Source organism: Canis lupus, chromosome 37, assembly GCF_003254725.2.
Source record: "Canis lupus dingo isolate Sandy chromosome 37, ASM325472v2, whole genome shotgun sequence".
NCBI classification, from domain to species: Eukaryota; Metazoa; Chordata; class Mammalia; order Carnivora; family Canidae; genus Canis; species Canis lupus.
The window spans coordinates 20,798,562-20,823,514 of NC_064279.1; the positions used below are offsets into that span (position 1 = coordinate 20,798,562).

The following is a 24,953-nucleotide window of genomic DNA, read 5'->3' on the forward strand; positions in this document are numbered from 1 at the left end:
TAGATATACTAAATTTCATTTTACTCTATTTTTTTAAGTAGTTGATTTTGTGTCATCCTGTTCCACCAATATTCAAAAGATTTGCCACTAGACATAAGTTATTGCTTGCAGAGATGAATGGGAGACAGCAGGTCATGATGAAAGGCAGGCACATAGCTTAGACTAAGTACTCTCACTAGCTATAAACACACTGAAGACCACAAGTGCACTGTTTCAGTGAGGGCAGGCTGTGCTGTGATAAAATACATACCTCTAAATTTAATGACTTAGGGAACAAGACATTTATTTCTGTTTCAGGTCTCAGACCAAGGTGAAAGTTCCAGGTCAGGGGCAGCTCAGCTCTATGTGGTCCTCTAGTGGACCAGGATGACAAAGCCCCCATCATTCTTTCAAGGTGGCTGTGGTTACCTTCTTCCCAGGAAGCCAGAAGGTAGAAATGCAAAAGCACATCAGGACAAGAACTCTAGCACCTGGCTATACCAAACTGCATGGGAGACTGGGAAATAGGGTTTAGCTTTGCGCTCAAGAATAAGAGAAAGAATTTTGGTTAACAGCTTAGAGTTTTTGCCACAGGCACTATACACATTTTTGCCTCAATAAAATTAAAGATATGTATGTATGTAGTAATCATGGGTCTTTGGCGGTTATTACAAGCATTCACACCTGTAAACAGTAAGAATTTATTCTACTCAAGATTTATACTTAATTTCAGTAGGGAAGGGGAAAAGGAAAGAAATGGTTTTTTTTTCTTTTAGTTATCTCATATATTAGTTCATATAAATTGTCTCAAATAATGGTAGTTCAATCTTTTTTCTAAGTAAATTTGAGTATTATATAATATATGTTGATAAGCTTTTCTTTCCTCAGTTCTTCAGTCCATTGAGGAAGGAAACTGGCCAAGGAAGTTAAACTTCTTTTCTCAAAAGGCCTAACTATTGGCCCAGGCTGGGTTCCAAGAGCTGAGACAAGGGATGGTAACTGGTAGGGCTGTCATTTCGCCGAATGAAGAGAAGAAAAGAAGAATTCCAAGTCTGTTTCCCAGGCACAGGAAGGACCAGGAAGCAAGGAAATCTCCAATTTTCAAGTCCACTGAGCAGAATACAAGAACAGGGTCCAAAACAAAGAGTTCTCCATTGAGAACTGGCAAGATAGAGTAATCAAGTCCTGTAAGCAGGCTGAGCCTGGAAAGCAGCCCAGAAGCAATGGCATTCTTGGGAGGGAAGTTTCTCTGGACCCTTAAGGAGCTGAGACTTTGACATTCCAGCCCTGCCTTTAGCTTGAGATGTGTCCACTCCCTCCATTTGGAGAAGAGTAATCTGAAGCTAAACCATTCACAGTATGAGAATGCTGATTCATGGCAAGTCATGAAGGGAAAATAAAACAAAACAAAACTTTACAAACAAAATGAGTATAACCACCTGTAGGACCTATGAGAAATTAGCTTTCATAGAAAAAGGGTGTTATAGCATGGCTTAGGAATTGAGTACAGTGTATTTTTTAAAAAATATTTTATTTATTTATTCATAAGAAACACAGAGAGAAAGGCAGAGACATAGGCAGAGGGAGAAGCAGGGTCCTCTCAGGGAGCTGGATGCAGGACTTGATCCCTAGCCCCTCCCTGGCCCTGGGATCACAACCTGAGCTGAAGGCAGATGCTCATCCACTGAGCCACCCAGGTGTCCAAGTACAGTGAATTTTAATGAAAAAGAGTTTGACTCAACTCCTGTTTTTCCACTAAGTAGCCTGTTACCTTAGGCAAGTGATTTACACTCTTCAAATCTTAGTTTCCTAAGTCTGTAAAAAAAGAGGTAAAAATACGTGTTGTGTGTGTGTGTGTGGATTAAGATTTAAATGAACAAACATTCAACTGTACTTAATAAGGTATAGGAACTCAACAAATACCAGTTTAAATATTTTGAAGACTGACTATTTTTCTTTTCTATCTTTCTGGGTATAAAAACTGTCTTTATTCATTAATTAATTATATAATTAAACCTTTTGCCATGAACTCTCAGGCTCTATTAAGGGTGTCATTAAGTTATGACAATTGACATATCTAATGAAGTAATATGCTAATATAAGAATATTCCCTCGCAGACATGAGTGTTCCCTGCAAACCTCGGTATAGTTCTAAGATTTTAAGGAAATAAATACTAATACAAAGATGATGTAGTTCAAGAAATGTGGAAAAAACTGTCCATAGGGATATCTCTTAGCATTCTTTCACAGGAGATGTATCATATGCAAAGAATTCATGATTCTCCACAATTTATTTAATATTTCCAAGAGAGGCCATCTTTCCTATCATTACTCTATCCAGATCAGTATGAATTTTATTTTCAAGGACTTCTAGTCCTAGTCCATCATCACTGGGCATGCCAGTACATCCTCTGGCAAACTTTGTGAACAGCATTTGTTGGCAACTGTGAGAACAAAAGAAGATTTTTCTAAAGGTGATGAGGCAGAAAGGGAAAGCAGATGCCCCTGAGGAACAAGGAAAAATGTCAAGGGAATTCGTCTATCTTCTTGGCGTCCTGAAGCCTGAAGGTGAGGGGATGTGCCAGGTCATTGCCTTACGAAAAGCGGAGGGAAGAATGCCTCAGATTGCTCACAACGATAGCTTGGGAAAGGAATGTGACACTCTCAGGGAAGAGGAGTTGCAACATAAATTGGGAGGCAGATAAAACTCAGATAAAACTGGGAAGTGATAAGATTAAAAATACTTCCCAAATGCCGTGAGAAAAATAGTGGAATCTTCAAATTATTACAAAACTGTTTCATAATAATTATAATAATTAATATTTATTAAGCATCTGGTACATATCCAGTACTATGCTAAGTACTTTATGTGCTTTCCTTTAGTTAATACTATATCCCTAAGAGGTACACACCAATTTTTATCCCACATATAGATTGGGAAAGTAAGGATTACAGAGGTTAAGTCCTCGGTCTTACGTGACTCTATGGAATAATATAGAGCAAAAATCACATACTCAGAACCTAGCTAGGAAAGAAGTTGTTTATGAATGTATTTTTCAGTGATATCTAAATTCTAAGAAAACTTTGCTCAACATCCTCTTGGATGAATTGATAACTAGTTTTGTGTCTGGAAAGGCATGTTTCTCTGAGGTCATGTTGCAGTACTTTCAAAAGGGTTTCCCTCAAGGGTGTTTCATCTATTAGTATCAGCAAAAGGATCTCACAGAATGACTAATTTTTAGTAATTGTGACCGGCAAGCCTTTGTTGAGTCATTCTCTTCAGAAATAACACCCTGATTCATCAGATCTGTTTTTAACATTAATTATAGTTAACATCTGACATATTCTGTACCCTTTCTTCACATCACTGAATACTAGAGAGAAAATAAGACCAGCCAAACTCAGATTATGGTTAAAATAATAATTATTAGTGACTTAAAGTGAAAATAGAATAATTTCAACATCTCATGAAGTAAAAAAATGTCTTACATTTCATAAGATAAAAAAGAACATTAAGTACTTTCTCTTAAGGTTTCATGTTAATTTTGTCCAAAAATTGCATGATACAAATTATGTGCTTTTAACGTTAAAAAAAAAATTTAATGTTATCATTCTCAGAAGTGAAATGATCAGCAAAGAAGCATCTACTTAAAATTAGCTCTTTCTAAATCCTTGTGAAAGTAATAAATGACTTACCATGAACAGCTGAGACTTCTAAAATTGTCACTAATGTTTGTATAATAAAATGTGTTCTAGCCTTTAATTAAAAGTGGTTAGTATTTGAACTCCTCATGTAGGTGTACAGAAGGATGTCAGCAGCACTGGATCAGATAGACTAATTTGTTTTTTTCCAGACTGATCTGTTCTTAGTATAATAGACACACAATGTTACATTAGTTTCAGATGTACAACTTAGTGATTTGACGATACTACTATACTTATGCTATGTTAACCACAGGTATAGCTACTATCTGCCCCATTACATCATTACTATAATAATACTGACTGTATTTCTTATGCTTGGCTTTTTATTCCCGTGACTTACTCATTCCATAACTAGAAGCCTGTATCTCCCTCTCCCCTTCACCTATTTTGCCCAACCTCCCCACCCACCTCTCCTCTGGCAACCATCAGTTTGTTCTCTGTATTTATATCTGATTCTGCTTTTTGTTTATTCATTTTTTAGATTCCATTTATGAGTGTAATCATATGGTATTTGTGTTTCTCAGCCTTACTACTTGTTACTTAGCATAATACCCTCTAGGTTTATCCATGTTTCTCAAATGACATGATCTCATCCTTTTTAATGGCTGTATGATATTCCAGTGTGTGTGTGTGTGTGTGTGTGTGTGTGTGTGTACATTTTTCTTATCCATTCATCTATTGATGGACACTTGGGTTGCTTCCATGCCTTGGCTATTGTAAATAATACTGCAATAAACACAGGGGTGAATTTATCTTTTTGAGTTAATGTTTTCCATTTTCCCGGGGTAAATACCCAATAGTGGAATTACTGGGTCATATGGTATTTCTATTGTGAATTTTTTGAGGAACCTCTATATTGTTTTTTACCACTACCAACAGTGCATGAGGCTTCCTTTTTCCCTATATCCTTACCACACTTGTTGTTTCTCATCTTCTTGATTTTGACCATTTCGACAGGTATGAGGGAATAGCTCATGATTTTGTTTTGCATTTCCCTGATGATTAATGATGTTGAGCATCTTTTCATGTCTGTTGGCCATCTGTATGTCTTCTCTGGGAAAATGTCTATTCAGGTCCTCGGCCTATTTTTGTTAATTGGATTATTTCTTCAGACAGACTGATTTAGAGAGAAATCTTTTTTTCCCCTTGATAAAACAAAAGTGCCTGTGGTAAATATTTGTTGTTTTTACAAGTTCAGCATCTCTTTCCCTTGGCTTGGTAAGGCCTTCATAATGTCTGATTGTCTGTGAGATCTGTCCATCCCCTTCATGTACTGACTTGGTAGGACTGTCAAACTATGTGCAAAGGGTGGGCTGGCACTTCTCCCCATCCCTACTCTCACTTGCCAAGACCAATGAGATAGAAGTCTTAGGAGTATGGCCCATGGACAGAACATGATTGGAGCGGAGTCTTTTGACTACAATTCCCCAAAGAGATTGTCACTATTTCTTCACCCAGATCCCTGCTACTGCCCTGCTTCTGTCTCTCTGGAGGTCTGGTTGTACTTCCGTTTCTCGGGTATTGGGAGCTAGTCTGCATTCTGTCACTAAATCCCACTCTTCTTTAGTCTGTTCCTGTTGCTTGCACTATCTGGTATAGTACAATGTCCTTTCTTCCTTTACTGAATATCTTAAATGCCTTTACTCTTTTTAACCTCCTAAATGAGACCAAACCTTTCCTGAAAGTGTTTTGGTCTTAACAAATATAACATTTTCTGTTACAATGAACTCTTTTTGATCAAAAGAATCATATCAGAATCTCAACTGTGCATAACAAGTAACTACATAGAGTAAAAACAAAAGTTCTCCCTCATTCTTCATTTAGTTATTTTAACCCTCACTATTTTGAGTTATCTTCACTGGAAAAAACAGAAGGTTTGACTCTTTTGTATGTGAGCTTTTTTCAATTCTGTCTTCTAGAGTGTTGTTAGAACTAACAAGAGGTTGTTAAAGGCCTCCTTTTCAGACATTGAAACAGGTAAGAAACGACTTTTCTGTCTTAGTCTAACTGTGTGTCCTAAGGATATACGATATAAAAGGAAAGCATGTTTTTAGAATTCGGGTAAAATTCACTTGGATCTCAATTATCTGGCCTCTTGGAGTTGAAAGAGTTAGCAGCTTAAAGTTTATATTGATGGGTTGGTTCATTTAAACATAGATCCAGGGATCCCTGGGTGGCGCAGCGGTTTAGCGCCTGCCTTTGGCCCAGGGCGTGATCCTGGAGACCCGGGATCGAATCCCACGTCAGGCTCCCAGTGCATGGAGCCTGCTTCTCCCTCTGCCTATGTCTCTGCCTCTCTCTCTCTCTGTGTGTGACTATCATAAATAAATGAAAAAAAAAAAAAAGTCAAAAAAAAATAAATAAAATAAACATAGATCCAGCGGCTCATGGAGGAGTGATAGTTACAAGGCTGGGCCTGGGGACTGCCTCCCCCACCAGCAAACATGCTAACCAGGTTGAGATCATCCTAGATCTCTCATTATATTCAAAATGAACACCCATCATATCTGAGATTTTTTAAAAAATCATAAAATGTACACACAGAAAAGTGCATAAAACATATAGTACATTTTAAGAACAGTTAAAAGGGAACACATTCAGAACTGTTTTTACATTCATTATATTTAGTATTTTATATCTTCATACTGAAAGCTTCCCAAGACTCCCAAGGCCAAGGTTCCATGCCCTTCATGCGATTACCCTTAGTCCATGACCTTACCCCTAACAAGGCACTTATCCTGATTTTTCATCTCTGTCCAGACCTTACTCTTACCAGTGTTTACACATAAAGCTCATTAAGGACATAGATCATACATTGTTACCACTGTATCCTCAAAGCTAGGCATGGAGTTGGTCACTTAGTAAATCACTGATAATAAATGAATGAAAATAAATAAATGACCCATCACTGTCTTCAAACAGCTCCAAGGGCGATTGGAAGAGTGAAACTAGTAAAAATTAAATACAATTTGCTAAGTGTTTTGATAAGGAGGGGGTGAGATTCAGGAAATTGGCACCCATGTCAACCACAGCTTCCTGGAAATGGTGCACTGAGCTTTAGTGGAAGAGCAGGTGTCAGCAGTTAAGAAGGTGACAGAGAAGGAGTAAAATGCAGGAGGAGCAAAGACCTAGTAGCTTGAAACACTGGTAAGAGACTAAATCTGGGGTTCTTAATCCACACTCTGCAGATCCTGAATGGTCCCTGAATAGAATACAGAATGGGATATTCTTTTCTTGGATGAGAAAAGAAATAGATCTCTGTTTTCACTAAGTTCTAACTGAAATTTAGCATTTTTTTTTATTATGATGTAAGTGACAAACAAATGTAGTAGTGATAACCTGTAACTGTCATAAAGACAACAAAATTTCATCTCATAGTAGAGATGTTGCAGATATTTTGAAATATAGTTTATCCTTATTGTTAATTTGATATGGCAATTACAGATCTTTAATGTTTTAATAAATACACATTAAAGATATCCGTATTTGCAAATTTATTTTTTGATGTTTATATACCTATTTCTCTATAACTCATTTCCTTTTTAATTATATGTATTTTATTTTATGCATTTAAATGTTTAAAAATGTTGCTCTGAGAAGGGATCTATCACCTCTCCATATTGGCAAAGAGGTCCAAGACAACAAAAACGTAAAGAACCCCTGCTCTGAAGACTTTTCAGGGAGAAAATGGAGCTTTTAAAAGGAAGAAGGGTCACTGGGAACCTTGCAGCCAGTCCTGTCACCAGAATAAGTCACTCAGTCCTGGGACAGTTTTTCCTTCCTGTCATTATTTTCCCTTGTCCCTTTCAGGGCCTCACCCACCATGGAAGCATTATTTGCACTTAACTTTATCTGGACAATCAAGGTACAAACTTGCTAACTAGTGATTTCATCATTCCAGGAGGCAGTTTTTGAACCAAGTTACTTTTGTACAAATTACAAAGAGTGAAAGGCCAAATACTGAGTATTAGGAGATTTTATATATATATGTATATATATGTATTTGAAAGTAAATTTATGAAAATAAAGTCATAATTATCATCGTAATAAATTATATTGAATTTGTACATGACTTCTTTTCAACTAAATTTTTCATATGCTATGTTTGTCTTCATAAACAAGTCCTTTAAATAGTTAGAACATATATACAGGAGAACAAAAAAGGTACAATGTGACACAGAGGTTATAAGGTTGGTTGACTTAACAAGTGCTGAATGTCTGCTATGTACTCTACATATTATGTTCAACAATGGAATGATATAGGGAATAAAAGACATGATTTCTAACTTTAAATCTCATTTTAATCTCTATATGGAGCCAAGTGATGTGTCTGTGAAAGAATATGAGACTATATATTGGTGTAACTGGCTTCAAACTTCAAAAGTAATGTATTGGAATAGAGTAATATTAATACACATAGAGTTGGTGATGCTTCATGGAAAAGGCTTATAAACCCCCCTTTTAAGCTTAAGAGTTATAGATGAACTAGCAAGTATTGAATGTTAAGTAAATTCTGGGCACTGTGCTAGTCTCACATTTGCCAAATTTCTCATCAATCTCTGTAATTTTATCAGGTAAATGGTGTTATTAATCTCATTTTACCTAAATTTAGGAAAATTACATAAGTCCCTCAAGGTCATACAGCAAGTAGGTGATAGATCCTACAAAGTGAATGCAGCAGAGAGCTCTTAAATAATTAACCTCCATGAGGTCTAGAACGCAGTCTTTTTCTTCATGTTGTTCTGTGGCAGCTAGCACAGTGTTTGGTATACTTTAGATATTCAGAAGTTTGTAGTTGAGTGTATTTTGACTAAGTCAGGACAGAATGACTCTGATTTATTAAGCGGTAACACTGAAATTCAAGTTAACTTCCGGTTGATTCTTTCCATTAAACCCATCACTCTAAACAACTAACAGCCTAAACATAGACACAATTGCACTTCATCATCCCTTCTTCAACAGAGCTCAACAATGAACAACAACAACAAAATACACATATATAGTGGGAGTGAGAAAAGCTCATGCCTGTGGGATGTGTGTGTTATTGACCAGAAACTCCTATTAATCATTTAATTTCTTCTTGGCCTCAATTTCTTTTTAATACACAGTACCTGTACTTATTTTATGGTTGTTGTTATGATATTCTGAGTATTTTTATATAAGCGTATGTCAGATTTTAGTCTCATTTTTATTTTTTTACTTTGTATATTACAATATCCTGTCCCCACAAATGATATAGGCAGATGACAAATTGTTTATGTCTTTTATTTATTTTCAAATAGACCATCCTCCTAAATATATCACTCACTGGTGCTTTATTCTTTTCTACCTAGGGTCTGGAGAGGAAAATTGTAGCTCTTGATTTCAAAAGGCTTGCCATTTGGTTTTCTTGGAATTCCTACCTTTATGCTACTTCTCCCTGGAGAAAACCCAGTTGAAAGCTTCTGGTTGAATTGCTTAAACCCTTGATTTCTTCCTATGAAGCTTTTACTGAGGCCAATAATAACTAATATTAGCATTTTATAAATAATTATATCAAATGCTTCTCAGAATTCAAATTTTAGAATGCCATCTCTTTTAATATTAGCAAAATGGATGTTCATATTGTTTCTGACAAACTCATGATGCTTAATTCAAATGATATATTCTGGATGAATTTTTATTTCCTCTTGAATTTTGTTCTATGATTTTGCAAAATTTTGACAGTCCATTCCCATGACAATACTTAGGAGGTCAAATGGAGGAAATGATTTAAAAATAATTCCAGAAGGTACTCTCTTCTTCCCAGGCCATGCCTCCTTTGTCTAGAGGCTAGGTAGGTTTTCCTCACTGGCTCCTTGATTCAACCAGCATTAGCTAAATAAGGGATGTTTCCCGAGTGTGATCCTCAAAACAGCTTTTGCATCACTTGGGAATGCAGAACTCAGGCTCTGCATAAACCTACCTACTAAACCAATATCTGATCTACATTTGATTCAGATCCCCAGGTGATTTTTTAAAGGTTTAATCTAGCACACGTAGGCTAAATGATTGGTGGGAGTACTTGGGGATACAGTATTAAGATTAAATCCTCAGTCAAATTTGGGCTGAGTGGAAAAGAATAACAGAAATGACAAGTGATAGTGTGATCACTTTAGGAGTGGGATACCTTGATCCTGCCTTGATACCTTGCCAGCCTTCACCCTTCTTAGCTTTCCATCATCTGTCAAAACAACTTTATATTGAATTTCCTCACACCATGTACTTTCTAATGTGATCAGGCCAAACTTTGCATTTACATTATCCTGCATATATTGTGTGTCTTTACTTATTGTATTAATCAAGGTTCTCTAGGTAAACAGAACCAAAAGGATGTAGATAGATAGGTAGGTAAATAAATAGATTGATAGATAGAGTTATTATAGGGAAGTGGCTCATGGAAATTATGGAGGCTGGCAAGTCTCCCAAGATTTGTAGGGTGATTTAACATGCTGGAGCCTCTGGAGAGCTGATGGTGTAAGTTCCAGTCCAAATGGCTCAAGACCCAGAAAGAGCCAATGTTTCAATCTGAGTTCAAGATCAGAAAAAAAAGGGCACCTGGGTGGCTCAGTGGTTAAGCAGCTGCCTTCGGCCCATATCATGATCCTAGGGTCCTGGGATCAAGTCCCACATTAGGCTTCCTGTAGGGAGCCTGCTTCTTCCTCTGCCTATGTCTCTGCCTCTCTCTCTGTGTCTCTCATGAATAAATAAATACATAATCTTAAATCAGGAAGAAAGCTCATGTCTCAATTTGAAAGCAGTAAGGCAAGAAAAATTCTTTAAGAGGAAGGTCAATGTTTTTGTTCTATTTAGGCTTTCAGTGGATTGGATGAGACCCATTTGCATTAAACAGAGCAACTTCTTTACTCAGTCAACTGATTTAAATGTTAATCTCATCCCAAAATAGCCTCACAGAAACACCCAGAATAATGTTTTACCAAATATTTGGGCACACTATGGCTCAATCAAGTTGACACATAAGATTAAACATCATACTTATTATGTTTCCATTACTTGAGATCCTCCTCCTTCTACTACTTATCTTTTGAGGTGTAGCTCAAGGCCTGTGTTTTCTGAGAAGTTTTCTCTAACTTTCCTTTGTGAATTTCCTGCTGATCTCAATTGCCCATAGTACTTGAGGAGTCAATACCATGTGCCAGTCCAGGACAATTTACTATCTTTCATTTCCTACTCTTGATTTTGGTACGTTAGATTTGTCTCTATATAAATAATAAAGGCAGGTATCTTGTCATACTTTTACTACAAACTTTACAGTACTTAGATTATCCCCAAATCCTGGGTAATTGATTTTTTATTTATGTTTCCACTTCAGTTCGTAAAAATGTTTATCTTAGTACTTATACCAATTAGAAGATGCTTGAATATCTTTTTTACAAGAAGTACTTACCACTGAAATGAGCATTGTTATTACATATGTATTACATGGGACCTTCTTGGAGATAGCCATAATGTTGAATTAATATCATTTTTTAAGTCCATAAATGACATCAATTTAGGTTTTGTCTTAACTTGAATTCCTACACTGAGTTTTGCTGAAAGAGCCTTGGGAAACAGTATATTCATACATGGAGCCTATATGATATTGAGCAGGCAGCAATTTTATTGTAATGACCTAGAGTTGCTGCAGCTGGGAAGTGGGAAAGGAGGCTGATGTCATGCACAGAAAGGACCATGTGCTGTGTAATGAGAAAGGTTATTTTTTTAGTCCAGAGTCCATGTGGAAATGGGCTCTTCCCTCCCAAAGGAGTTTAAAATGTCCCTGGGTTGGATCACTTCAGCAAGTCATGGTCTGACCATGGTAGAAGAAATGAGACAAGGGTGCCATGTACTCTCAGTCTATAATTCTGAGCCTGTGTCCTTTTACTCCAGGACAGTCATTAATTTTCCTCAGTGCATCTGAAGGAGAGCAATGACCTATAGAGGGAGAGTCAGGAGGTAAGTGAGAAGGAACAAATGAGTCTCTATTCAAGAGCAGACTGTTGCTGTTGACTAGTTTTGCTGCTGGTCTAGACATTGACATATGTCCTCATAGCAGCAGCTAGGGCTCGGTTATATTCTCTCTGGCAGTGATGCCTGGGCATTAGCTTTCTATGCTTTGATAAACGGATTCCCATGCCCATGCCTCTTTGCCTGGAACTTTGCCCTCTTAAAAAAACTTATCCTTACTTACCTAGATTGTCATACTTAAAGGATAAAAGAGGACACAGGAGTGTTCTTGGGGTCTGCACACTATATGACTAAATATAGTGTAGGCCAACAAACACTTGAATGAAATACGTTCCTATCTATGTCCTTGATCTAGAAAGTCAGGTTCAAATTTAAGTGCATCGTAGCCCTTCAGATACAGTCCTGTCTTCAGTAAAAACAGTTACCCTTAACCAAAAATCTTGGGAGATGGCACAGTCTATCATTTGGGGAATGGACAAGACAAAGAGACCAGTGAGGTCTAATAGGGTCAGAGCCTGTGTTGGGCTGGGAGTTCTGGAAACTCTGGAATCCAGAGAGTTGTCCTAGAAGTGAGGCCATAGACCCAAGGGAAAGAGCAGACAGCTAATGTCAAATCTCTAACACAGAAACCCAGAACAGAGCATTTTCTAAGGCAGTACTGAGGCTGGGGGTGGGAGGGAGACCGTGGCTCTTGTACATTAGTACAAAACTTTTGCCACAGCACAAGCAGAGAAGATAGAGAAGACAACCTGGTGGAAAACTCATACATATACTATTCAGGCCAGAGAATATAAAGCTTGAGTTTCAGGAAATGTCCACACAAAGAAATAGGCATCTGCTATTTTCAGGTGATATCAGAAAGAACTCAAGTCCTTCACACAGTGGAGAAACATTGGGAAAAACTCCATATATAAAAAGTGTGCCTGGTGTCAAATGTATATGTGAGAAGTCAGACCTTCCTGTGATTTTTACCGAAGCCCCTGAAGCAAGAAGTAGGTTCCTAGAACAAGCAGGACAGGACACAGAGAAACAGATTTCTAAAATTTAGAAAAAGAAGAATCCAGACCATCTGAAGTCAGAAATTATGCTCTACGTTACAGATCTACTTACATATCCTTATGGTTTAGCGATAGAAAAATGTGTATGGTTCTCCCTTCAGTATCAGGGTTCAGTTATTCTGAATATATCCTGTTATCTGCATGAATCCCATGGGTCATACTATTTGTAGATACTCACACCAGCCCAGGAAACTCTCTTCTAATACCAGCTCAGGAGTACCAAACATGCCCACCTTTTCCCATCCCTGCTTTCAGTGACTTCAGGATGGTTGCTTGAAATTGGTGGTGGTACATTTTAAGACCATGGAAATTGGCCAACACTACAAATCAGGGTTTGTGTTTCCCCAGAAAACCTTTTGCTATAAATTTACTAGCATACGACTATACCTAGGCCTGGAGTGGGCAAAAATACCAGCTAACTAGCTACCTTACTTAATGATGCTAATTTCTGAGTAGGGCACATATTTATTACATAATCATAATTTATACACTTGTATCTAAATCCTATTCTAATATATATTTGTCCAAAAATACTTCAGATTTTGTTTTCAAAGGTTAAAAATGAGATACAACAATAATTAAAAATCACGAGTGTTATCTCCCAGATTACCTAATCCAAATGTGATTTTAAAAGAATGACTTGGGGAATCCCTGGGTGGCGCAGCGGTTTGGCGCCTGCCTTCAACCCAGGGCGTGATCCTGGAGACCCGGGATCGAATCCCACGTCGGGCTCCCAGCATGGAGCCTGCTTCTCCCTCTGCCTGTGTCTCTGCCTCTCTCTCCCTCTCTCTCTCTCTCTGTGTGTGTGTGACTATCATGAATAAATAAATAAAATCTTAAAAAAAAAAAAAGAATGACTTGTTTCCCAGAAAGGTAATACAAATTAGTTCTGTGTTTAGAAAATAAAGGAGACAAAAATATTCTGAGGCTGATCAGAAAGTGCTACTTAGCTTCTGAGAGTAATTTTGAACAACACAAAGACGTTCTCATATTGATGGTTTCACTCTAGGGTTTGTTTTCTGAAACTGCCTAGAGCACCAAATCCAAAAAAAAAAAACCCAGGTGTGTGTGCATTTCCTATGGGAGTCTGTCATCCCTCTGGTTTCCCTCTTGGGAAAGAAATTTTTAAAAATTCAAGTTTCCTCCTTCCAGTCATGCTTCAACACGCCGAAGGCAGACACTGCACACCTGCTCCACCTTCCCTGCACGTCACTCATCATCAGCGGGAAGGAAGGCGTTGAGAGGGAACAGTCAAAGAATGATCCTCATGATCATCAGCCACCTGAAGAACTGGGCGGGGCCTCGGGTGTTCTACGTCTGAAGGCACAGAGTTACAAAATTTGGGAAAGTCAGAACTACAGGGAAAACTATCTATCTACATAATTCCTTTACTGGGAATAAGGTCTGAAAAACTATTTTTACCGTTTGTCAGCTTTCGGCCCTTTAGAGAATGCTAAACACATATGCCATTCCTCCAATCCTTGTTCTGATTTATTTGCAACATCTGTGGAGAAAACCACAGATGAGAAAGAAATTACCTTGACAACTTCTTTCACCTAAAGAGCTGTGTAGTATTTTCTCAATGTTCTGGTCTATACTTGCTCCAAAAGCACATTTGTGGAGTGGAATTGTGAAGTTTCTCATTTGAATTTACGTTACCAGTTCTGACCCAGCTGTGGTTAACTTGTCTAGTGAAGAGTAAATATCTTGATTTCTAATGAAATTGTAAAGAATAACTATCTTTTGGGGGGATAAGCATTATATTGTAGAGTTTACTGTGATTGGCTTAATAATGGCCCCCCAAGATGTCCACATCCTGAAGTTCAGAACCTGTGAATGTGTGATGTTCCATGGTTAAAGGGACTTTGCACGTGTGACTAAATTAAGGCCCTTAAATTGGGAAGATTATTCTGGATCATCCAGATGGGCCTAATGTAATCACGGGTATGAGAGGAAGAGAGGAAGGTCAGAGAGATTTAAGTGTCGTATCTTTTAAGATGGAGTAAGGGGTCTAGAGCCAAGGAAAAGGCAAAGATATAGATTCTCCCGTCCAGCCTCCACGAGGAAGCCAGCCCTGCTGACACCTTGGTTTTAGCCTGATGAAAGCCATTTCAGACTGCGGATCTCCAGAACTGTAAGAAAATAAATTTGTGTTATTTTAAATCACTAACTTGTTAGAGCAATTGTGGGGAACTCCTATATTTACCAAGCAAATTTAAAAATCTCTTCAACCGGCAGCCCGGGTGGCTCAGTGGTTTAGCGCTGCCTTGGACCCAGGGCCTGGTCCTGGAGATCTGAGATTGAGTCCCACGTCGGGCTCCCTGCATGGAGCCTGCTTCTCTCTTACTGTGTCTCTGCCTCTCTCTCTCTCTCTCTCTCTCTCTCATGAATAAATAAATAAAATCTAAAAAAAAAAACAAAACACTTCAACTTTTATGAGGTAAATTGTATCTGAAGTGCACAAAATTAGAGACCATATATGCTTACATTTCACCCCACACTATTACTTGACACAGTTATATGCAAATAATTATTCAGATTTTTATACCCATGGTACTTATGTTTCAACAATGCCGTTTTTATTTGAATGCTAAAGAATTATTTTTAGACTTAAGGAAAACCGTGATAGCATCAGTAGACACAGACATACTTAAAACACTAACAGAGATTAAGCACTGTTGAAGCAGATAGGTTGTCAGTTGATTATGATAACTTGACTTTTTGATGAGTAAAATCTCACATTCTGTGGAAATGGAGTTTGTGTGCGTGCAGTTAGCTGGAAGGATTGTAGGAAGCAAAAGAACCCATTTTAAGAATGTTATCAAAACTTCAAGGAAAGTCTAAGTTTGATTTCACCCCCCTTCCCCCCCACACACACACACAAAGAAAAGAAAGGAAAAAAAGCTAGCGGGGGCTGGAGGGTGCCTCACTGGAGGGAATAGCCCCAAGTCACTGGTTTACGTGCTGTGGAGAGTGAAGCTGATAAGGCATTCGCAGAGCAATTTCTTGAAGAGACCAAGCAAATGAGGCACAATACTTCAAATGAACCATAAACCCAAAGAATATAGGTATTTTACCGACTTTTCCCTGACCTGAAAAACCATAAGATGAAACAAAACAGAATTTCTATGGGGAAGAGGCATACCTTGGAGAAAAGCAGGAGCTGTATGTTGTTTCCATACAGTGGATGGAAGGGATATGGATCCCTTGGGTGAATGAGGAAGGAATAGTCAAAGGTGGCGATTCTGTCTTGGGGGGAAAAAAGCATCTCTGATGTTGACTGTGAAAAAAGCAGAACTAAGATAACAGAATCTTAGATATTAGATTGCTATTTTGAAATCTGTTTTGATGGGATTTGGGGAAACTATGCAGATTTGGGGATAGAGCAGCAAAACTCCTGATTCGTCTATTTCTCTTTATTAGCAAATAGAAGGCTGTGTAGAGGTCTCTGGACATAAGTCTCAGAACTGTATGAGGAGCCAAGTGCAATAGCAAGTCAGTCCTGAACCCATTTGCATCTGGGGTGGAACTGGTGCCTGAGACCCTTAGAAAAGCAGTACTTGTTGTCAGTTATCCTGTAAACACCAAGAGCTAGAAACTCCTATCTGAAGGAATAAGATGAGGGTGCCCTGATACCCTTTCTTGGAGGGGCTACATTAATTTTCTCTCTTACCACTCAATTGCTCCTGACATCCTATTCTTTGCAGCAGTAACTAGGGTTCTCTGTCTCTTACTTCCACATCTGTGTAACTGGCCCAGCTTTTAAAAATTATGTACGGGAACATCATGCCCATGTCCTTTTTCCTGTTCCCCACCCATATTATTAAAACCATTCCATTTAGACCCCAGAGTAGTAGTTTGAAAACTATGTTGTTTCACAGATCCCTTTAAAAGTCTAATAAAAAAACATGCAATCCTCTCACCACACCTGAATAGGAGACTCTCCATATATGTGTAACTATACACCAGATGCCACATGTATTTGCAGCAGTTCATGAACCCCTCCAAAGCCCATTTATGGAAGCCCATGTGAGAAAGGCCTGGCCGTAAAGGATTGTTTCACCCTGTGTTAGGGTTGCCAAGAGCTTTAAAAACAGAGAGGAGTGCAATGATGCATGTGGCTTTTCTTTTTAGATAGCTTGGATCTCTCCATGAGCAGTTGAGGAGTCAAAAAGCAAATAAACGTCAACAGTTCTGAATCCCAACATTGTTTAATGACAACCTTCCCATGTTTGCCGACTTGCTGCTTAACAACAATCCTGTTGACACTGTGTAAAAAGCTTTCCAGGTCCTCCCAGGTAAATAACCCACTCCTACCAATCACCTGGCTGCCCAACCGAACCTTTAATGCACACAGAAATCATGAAGATGAGTCATTCTCCCTGTCAAATGTACCTTGATATGTTGAGGATTTTACTACTTCACGAGATCTTTTCATGTATTAATCTCAGCAAAGACGACTACAAGAAGGCATCAGCTTTAAGTGAAACTCTGACTAGAATGAAATGTTTCCATATTTGCAAAAATTGTAAATATCTAAAGTTTCGGAATCGTTTCAGTTGGTGTTTGCTTGAGTAGGTTTAGTGCATGACATTTTGGACAGGTGAAAAGATCTTGGTTTTGCTTATTTCATTTGCTTGCCGAGGTGAAGTCTCTCACCAAGTTCAGTGACATTCAGTGATGTGTAACATGGAACAAGGAGCTAAAGTTGTGATAAAAATCATTGATTCATTATAAACAAGTGAGAGAAGTGGTAGGTTTCCTTAGAAAGGAAAAGAATGACTAGCACTTAAAGGAAGCAGAACTTTTGATGTAGGAGAGACAGTTGTGGAGGGGAGGGCAGATACACAGCACTGTGCCCTCGCTGGTTGCTGGCTCCACTGCAAAGGGAACTTGATCGCTCTCCATACAACTTGGCAGGGAGCCTGAGGCTGGAGCAGAGAACCAGCAAAGGAAGCAGGGGGTGGGGTGTGGAATTTGTTGGATTGGCTAATCAGGCCCTTCCCTAACAGCCAAGAAGGAAACGGATTACCTGTGGCTGTGACTAAGAAACCTATGGCCAGCAGGACCAGTTGCCTGCATAGTATGCTGCCAAGAAGTACAAGAATAGTTCCAGCTTTCACTGTGGTTTTACTCAAGTTTGGAAACAGGTGGGACTATCTGGAGAGGGGAAAAAAAAAGCCAGGTGACAGTTTTAACTTTAAACAGTAAATATAGATAGAAAATATTTCCCAAAGTCCAAAGTGATGACATTGCTGGAAACAACCTGAAATGCCAGAGCTCAGATTGTAGGTAGGGAGACCACCTAGGACCGATTCTGATACAAGGTAAATGAAGCCAGAATTGGGATTGTATAATGAAGTTTTTGAGAACATAAATTATATGTTAGATATAATTTAACCCCCCCCCCTTACTCTCATATGTGTCAGGGGGTTCACAGAGCTTCTGAGTCACAGTATGACTTACCTATGTTCCTATGGGCACAGGCAAACCTAATCAGCTCCAGAGTCCCTGAGGACTAGTTCAGGGACCCTGGAAATAGAGAAATGAATGTAAGAGGTACTGCAATGTAAAGCCAATTGTAGATTAACAACATCCGAAGAAGTTACAAATTAGTGAGAAGTCATCCTATTGTAACCAGGTATTAGCAGATTTAGAATGAATTTTGGTGCCTTTTTAGGGTTCTTTTTAACTCTCCTAGGTTAGAATCCTTATTATGAAAAAGCACATTCTATTCATTCTTTCTGTCACCATGCTTATGGTGACAAGCATGACAGACAAAAAAATATATATATATAGTACAGGGGTTTTACCATTACAAATATCAAGAAAATGATCTATACGGTTCCTCTTATTTAATAGAAAGCTCTTAGAAATGTCATTTAACAATTTGTCCATAACTTGACTGATTTTAAAATGATGACTTCTAATTATTTCTAGCTATAAATTGAGAACAAATTTTAAGCTAGGCAGATTATTAGATTCTAATATCCCCATGAACTTTAAAGAACTGAAGGTCTAAAAACCAGTAAAAAAGAAAGGACACCTTGACTTTATTGTTAATATTTTTTTAAAACTCAAATAAAACCTTTTCCAAGGTTTTTTAATATCACAATCTACAAAAGCAAGTAAGAACTTCTAGGAAGTTTTCTACAGCTTATTAAGGAATTTCATTTATTGGGATTTATTATACAATCAGGAAAATTGGAACTTGCTGAAGTATCCAAAAGGTGTCTGTTCTGTACAATCAAAATTCACTTTACATCATTATCGCAGATGTTATTTTCTTGAAATTTGTAGTATTAAAACCCTTTTACAGTAACTACTATTTTTGGTGCTCCAGATACAGCAAGAGCGATTAAGATGTACTTTTAAAAAATGTGAATCCTAATTCAAGAAACTAAAGAATCATAAAATTAGTTCTAGATCATGTTAACACATGGTTATAATTTGGCGCCCTTTTTAACTACAGTTTCTTCATGTTGTTGTTATCTACATTTGATTTATCTTGGCCTTAGATTAAAACACAATCTCCACTTGGCCAGCCAATGTGGTGATATATAGCCATAGTAGAATTACCTGGGGCCCAAAAATTAAGCACTCTATTAAATGACTACGAAGAGAATGTATGAAAGACATGATGAACCCTGTTCTTTTCATTCTCATGATTTTCTTGTTATAAGAGAAATTAATTTTATATGACTATCTAGGTATTTGAATAATCAAACTAGTTGAAAATAAGCCAGTGTAGTGCATGAAAGCATTTCGACATGAAATGTCTAAGGCATTTTAAACTCCTCTGAAGAGGAATCTGATAAATAGCAAGTGTTACATCAATGTAATTTGACTGTTAATTACCAAAGGATAAAACCTAATCCAAACACTAACTTCTTAAGAGATGGAATGTACAGAAATATCAACGGAAACTTTATAAGCTACAAACCCAACACTGCAAGAGCAAGTTTCAGGGAAAAGCACAGCATACTATATACTTATGTTTCAGAAATATTGTGGGAGCATATTCTGTAGGGTTTGAAATGAGAAGCAGAGAAAGAAGAAGGTGTATTGTGGTGTTAAGGACCATGACTGTGGCTATTTAAGGACCAGGCCTTTTTTCTTAAGCATGAAAAAGGCAACAGCAATGACCAAGCAAGTGTTGAATTTGTTCTGCCAGGATTTAGGGATAAACTGATAAAGTTCCAAGCAGAGTGACTCTGCATATCGCTCCCATCACTGAGAAACTGTTAGGACAAAGTTTCTCAATTATGTTTCCAGCTGAATTATCAGAAAGTGCTAATCAGAGCACTAACTTACCCTTCGGAGAACTTCCATATTACTCATGGTATTTAGGCAATTCTAATTCCAAACAATGCAGAGAAGCCAGGAAAGAATCAGAGTTCACATTTAGTTGCTGGCCCTTGGAACTTACTGGAGCCAACCTACAAATGCCAACACCTTTGTTCTCCTTTCTGTTAATCCGTACTAGTCATTTGATCATGGCTAGGTTGAATCTTTTTAGGTTAACACAAATATTTAGGATTTTTGTTTAACTTGGTTCTTGAAATGATCAATTTCCAGCTTATATTTTTTTTCACTGTGGTCCTATATATTACAGGCTTCTCATGTGCCCATGCCAGCTGCAGCTTCTGCACTCCTCTGCTGTTATGTACCTCGATGGTAAACGGTCTAATTGCATAGATTTCTATTGTACCAATAGATTCAAAGAAAAAGGGCAAAGCTGCCAAGAGTTGAAAGTATAAACCTTGTCAAAAATCTCCATAATCTGCAGGTATTAGAAACCTTAACAATTTACTCAGATAATACAGTGTATATTAAGTATTATTCCATTAGTACTATGCATAGCATCTTTATTTAATCACAAGAATGAAGAAATATTACACATTCACAATGCAATGTAAATTCAGGATTTGGATGCAGTGCCGTAATTATCTAATCTGAAACACAGACCCATGAAGAAAATTGTTGAAAAAGGGGAGAGAGGACAGAAAACTTCCATTTGGTCTCTAATAAAGTTTCATATAATCTTTCACATTCTGTGGAAAAAAACAATAACATCATTAAATGCACAGGTCTTGTTAAAAATCAAAACTTCTATTTTATACTCATTTACAAAAGTCAAGAGAGCTCAGATGAAAGAATATTAGTCTGAGTTGAGTATCCACTTATTCTTTCATTTAATTAACCAATACTCACTAAAGAGGAAGGCACTTGAAGGGTAAAAGCATTTCCTTTCTCTTGCTTGGACTTCAACCTATAAATCGAAGACTAGACACCTAAAAAAAAAAAAAAAAAAAAAAAAAGCTTTTTTTAGTTACCCACATACCCAGACAAACATATAAACATACTGATGCCATTGTGTATGTGTGTGAATGCATCCTGCATCCTGTTGTCTGTGATGCTGTTGATGGGGAGGTGATACAAAAGGTAGGCAGAGTGAAATTTTCACCTATGTAAATTGAAAGTGGCCAGTTTCTCTGAAATATGGCCAAGTCTTGATGTGTTCATTAGTTCATTCATTTATTGGTTCACTTGATTTCATTCAATCTTTATTTAAAGTATACTGAGAACCTACTATGTTTTAAGCATTGTCTTTAGCACAACTAGTCTCCTTTGAAATACTAACAAGCCAGAAAGTTAGTTCCTATAATTCTGTAGAGGAAATAAGTATACTTGAGTTTTTTTCACTAATATCAAAATAGTAGCCTGTTTAAAAAAAATACTGGAGACCGAAGAATGGATAAAGAAGAAGTGGTATATACACACAATGAAATATTACTCAGCCATCAAAAAGAATGAAATTTTGCCATTTGCAATGATGTGGATGGAGCCAGAGTGTATTATGCCAAGCAAAATAAGTCAGATAAAGAGAAATACCATATGATTTCACTCATGTGGAATTTAAGGAATAAAATAGATGAGCATATGAAAGGGGGAGAAAAGAAAGGGAAATAAACCATAAGAGACTCTTTTTTTATTCAATCTTTTTAATAAATTTATTTTTTATTGGTATTCAATTTGCCAACATATAGAATAACACCCAGTGCTCATCCCATCCTGTGCCCCCCTCAGTGCCCACCACCCAGTCACCCCCACCTCCCCTTCCACCACCCCTAGTTCGTTTCCCAGAGTTAGGAGTCTCTCATATTCTGTCTCCCTTTCTGATATTTCCACTCATTTTTCTCCTTTCCCCTTTATTCCCTTTCACTATTTTTTATATTCCCCAAATGAATGAGACCATATAATGTTTGTCCTTCTCCGATTGACTTACTTCACTCAGCATAATACCCTCCAGTTCCAACCACGTCGAAGCAAATGGTGGGTATTTGTTGTTTCTAATGGCTGAGGAATATTCCATTGTATACATAGACCACATCTTCTTTATCCATTCGTCTTTCGATGGACACCGAGGCTCCTTCCACGGTTTGGCTATTGTGGACATTGCCGCTATAAACATCGGGGTGCTGTGTGGAGGTTCCTCAAAGAGTTAAAAATAGATCTGCCCTACGACCCAGCAATTACACTGCTGGGGATTTACCCCAAAGATACAGATGCAATGAAACGCCGGGACACCTGCACCATAAGAGACTCTTAAAGATAGAGAACAAACTGAGGGTTGATGGAGGAAAGTGGGTGGGGGATGGACTAGATGGGTGATGGGCATTAAGGAGGGCACTTGTGCTGAGCACTGGGTGTTGTATGTAAATGATGAATCACTGAATTCACCTCCTGAAACGAAGATAGCACTATATGTTAACTAACTAAAATTTAAATAAAAATTTGAAGAAAAAAATAATTCTAGAAAAAAATAGTATCTAAACCAGATATCCCATGGGGGATGTCTATTAGCATTAAGTTAGTGATTAAATTGTAGCATAGGAGCAAGCTTCTAGGCAGTTCAAAAAGTAAACTGTGGAAGAGAACACAATGAGTAGGTATACTGTATTTACTTTGAAACTCTACCTGAAAGAAAGCATGTCTCCTTGCATATCTTTTCTTTGTCTCCATGAAATAAGACCCCATCTTTAATGTAGTTCTGTATCTCTCTTCTTATCCAGAGTCTAAAGTACACATCTTGGCAGTTGACAAATACTTTAAAAGGAAATTTTTATGAATTTTCTCTAGCAAAGCCACTTCCCTTTAAGAAACTAGAATTATGTTTTATGTGTAAGTACATAACAGATTCTATAGAATATCTTTTCTCCAGAGATGACTTGATACTTCCTTTGTGAGAAGTCAACTGCAGAATGTGATCTCGGCTTTCTCATCCCTGAGTTTTGCTCAGGGAAATAGGACCTTCTCTGACCTTCCATGGGCACCCTTCCTACTTCTCTTCCAGCTTTTTACTGCTGGAATATCCCAGGTATAGTTGAGGTGTGCTTTTTCTGTTCAAATGGGATGCATTTGAACCTTATCCCACAAATGGCAAGAACCTCACTTTCCTCACAGTTTTTCCAGAAATTCTGGCAAGAGAAAGAAAGAAGAGGGTAAGGATGGTGTGTGCTTTTCTTGGTCAATCCTGGCTCTGAACTGCTTATTAAAAATTTGTTATAAGGTGTATCTGTACTGTCCCATATAACCCCTGACTCAAAATATAGAACATTCTCCCCTAAAATAGCATTCTCACTTGTCATGTATGTAGAACTTGTTATTAAAGGTTTGAAGATAACTAGGAGATTGATATAGTTAGCCCTATCGTATCTCCTTTTCTAAACTTGCCCCAAATTACTATTGCCCTCATGTGATTATGGAGAGCAGCTATACTCTCCACTCTTGTATCACTAAAACCACATCAGTATGCCAGCCTGTGCAATGGGCTGTCTACTGTTGCTCTTTCCTTTGAGTGGTACCACAGAAATTCATTAAAGTTCTAGACTTGGCTTTATTCTACATTCCCTTCCCAACCCCAGTGGACTCTTCAGGAAAGGGAACGGTATTGATTAATTTCTAGTTTTGTCATTCCCCATTTGAGCCAAAGTAGTTATAGTTTGGGCTTTAAATAACCATCTGTGGGTTTTTTTCTCCATTTTATAGATGGTCCTCAGTTTTAGAAATTTCGTTTTTTTTTTTCTGCCAGAGGATCACAGACAAAACCCTTTTCATATAGATTGGCTTGTGGACCAGTTATGGGTTGCCCATAATTATAATCTCAAGATCCGAACTCTTACTGGTCATGCCAAGATACTCTAATTAGGAAAGGGAAGGAAACTTAGAATTTCTTATGTATCTGCTCTGTGCCAGCATGCTAGAGTCACAAAAGCTGAGCAAAATAGGTACTGGTGTTTCCAATATTATATAAGGAGGCTGAGATGAGAGAAATAACTTCTAGAAAATCACATGGGTATCGGAGGCAAGACCATGGACTAGACCCAGACTTTCTGGCCAGCAAAGATATGTGCCCTCCTATAATGTCCCAGTACTAGGAGAAAAAAGATGTTAAACTGTAGTTTCCCAAGTATTTGACCCTTCCGTTCTAGGGAACTTGGTTTCCAGTCTTTCTCAGCTTCTCAGATTCTCCCAGCCTATGATAAGGTCTCATGGTAAATTGCCCAGGGGCAAATATCCTGTGTCTTAAAAAGCCCCTCCCTGCCCAACCTGGGACAAATTCAGGCATAGATTTCAGGAGTCTGTCAATTAGTACTGTGTTAAGAAAGATCCTAAAGTCAATTGGAAAATTGAATATTTGAAATAAACTGAAAAATAGTATTTTGGATTGATAGATTTGGAAGAGGTGAAAGTGTAATTTATTTTGAGAGTAGGGGCATGGTCTGGTGGTAAACGTGTACACACATGCATCTTTAAGTCAATGACAGACAAGTCCACTCATCCTGCCAGGCTTCCAGAAAACCACTTAAGCAAGAATGGAGAAATGTAGCATTGTAGCTGTCCAGCTGTTTGTGTATAAGTGTTTTCTGGTAAAATATACATAACATAAAATTCACCCTTTCAGCCATTTTTGAATGTACAATTCAGTGACATTACATACATCCACATTGTTGTATAACCAACACCACTAGCTATCTAGAATTTTTTCATCCCCCAGACTGAAATATCATACTGATTAAAAAATAACTTTCCATCCCCTCACCTGTCAGTTCCTAATCACCCTTTTCCACATTCTGGCTCATAAAGTGAAATCCTACAGAATTTGTCCCTTCGTGTTAGGCTTGTTTTACTTTGCATAACGTCCTCAAGGTTTGTGCTACT

General features: G+C 37.8%; 1 long non-coding RNA gene across 1 annotated transcript in view; it reads right to left on the minus strand.

Moving 5' to 3' along the window:
- Positions 1 to 20,650: 20,650 nt before the first annotated feature.
- The window catches only part of LOC118353503 (uncharacterized), a 41,650-nt gene continuing 37,347 nt past the window's right edge, over positions 20,651 to 24,953 (minus strand). Inside the window, exons 3-4 of the long non-coding RNA XR_004812598.2 lie at positions 20,943 to 21,022; positions 20,651 to 20,782 (exon numbers count right to left, since the gene is read on the minus strand). This is a non-coding gene — a long non-coding RNA (uncharacterized LOC118353503). The remainder of the gene's footprint in view (positions 20,783 to 20,942; positions 21,023 to 24,953) is intronic.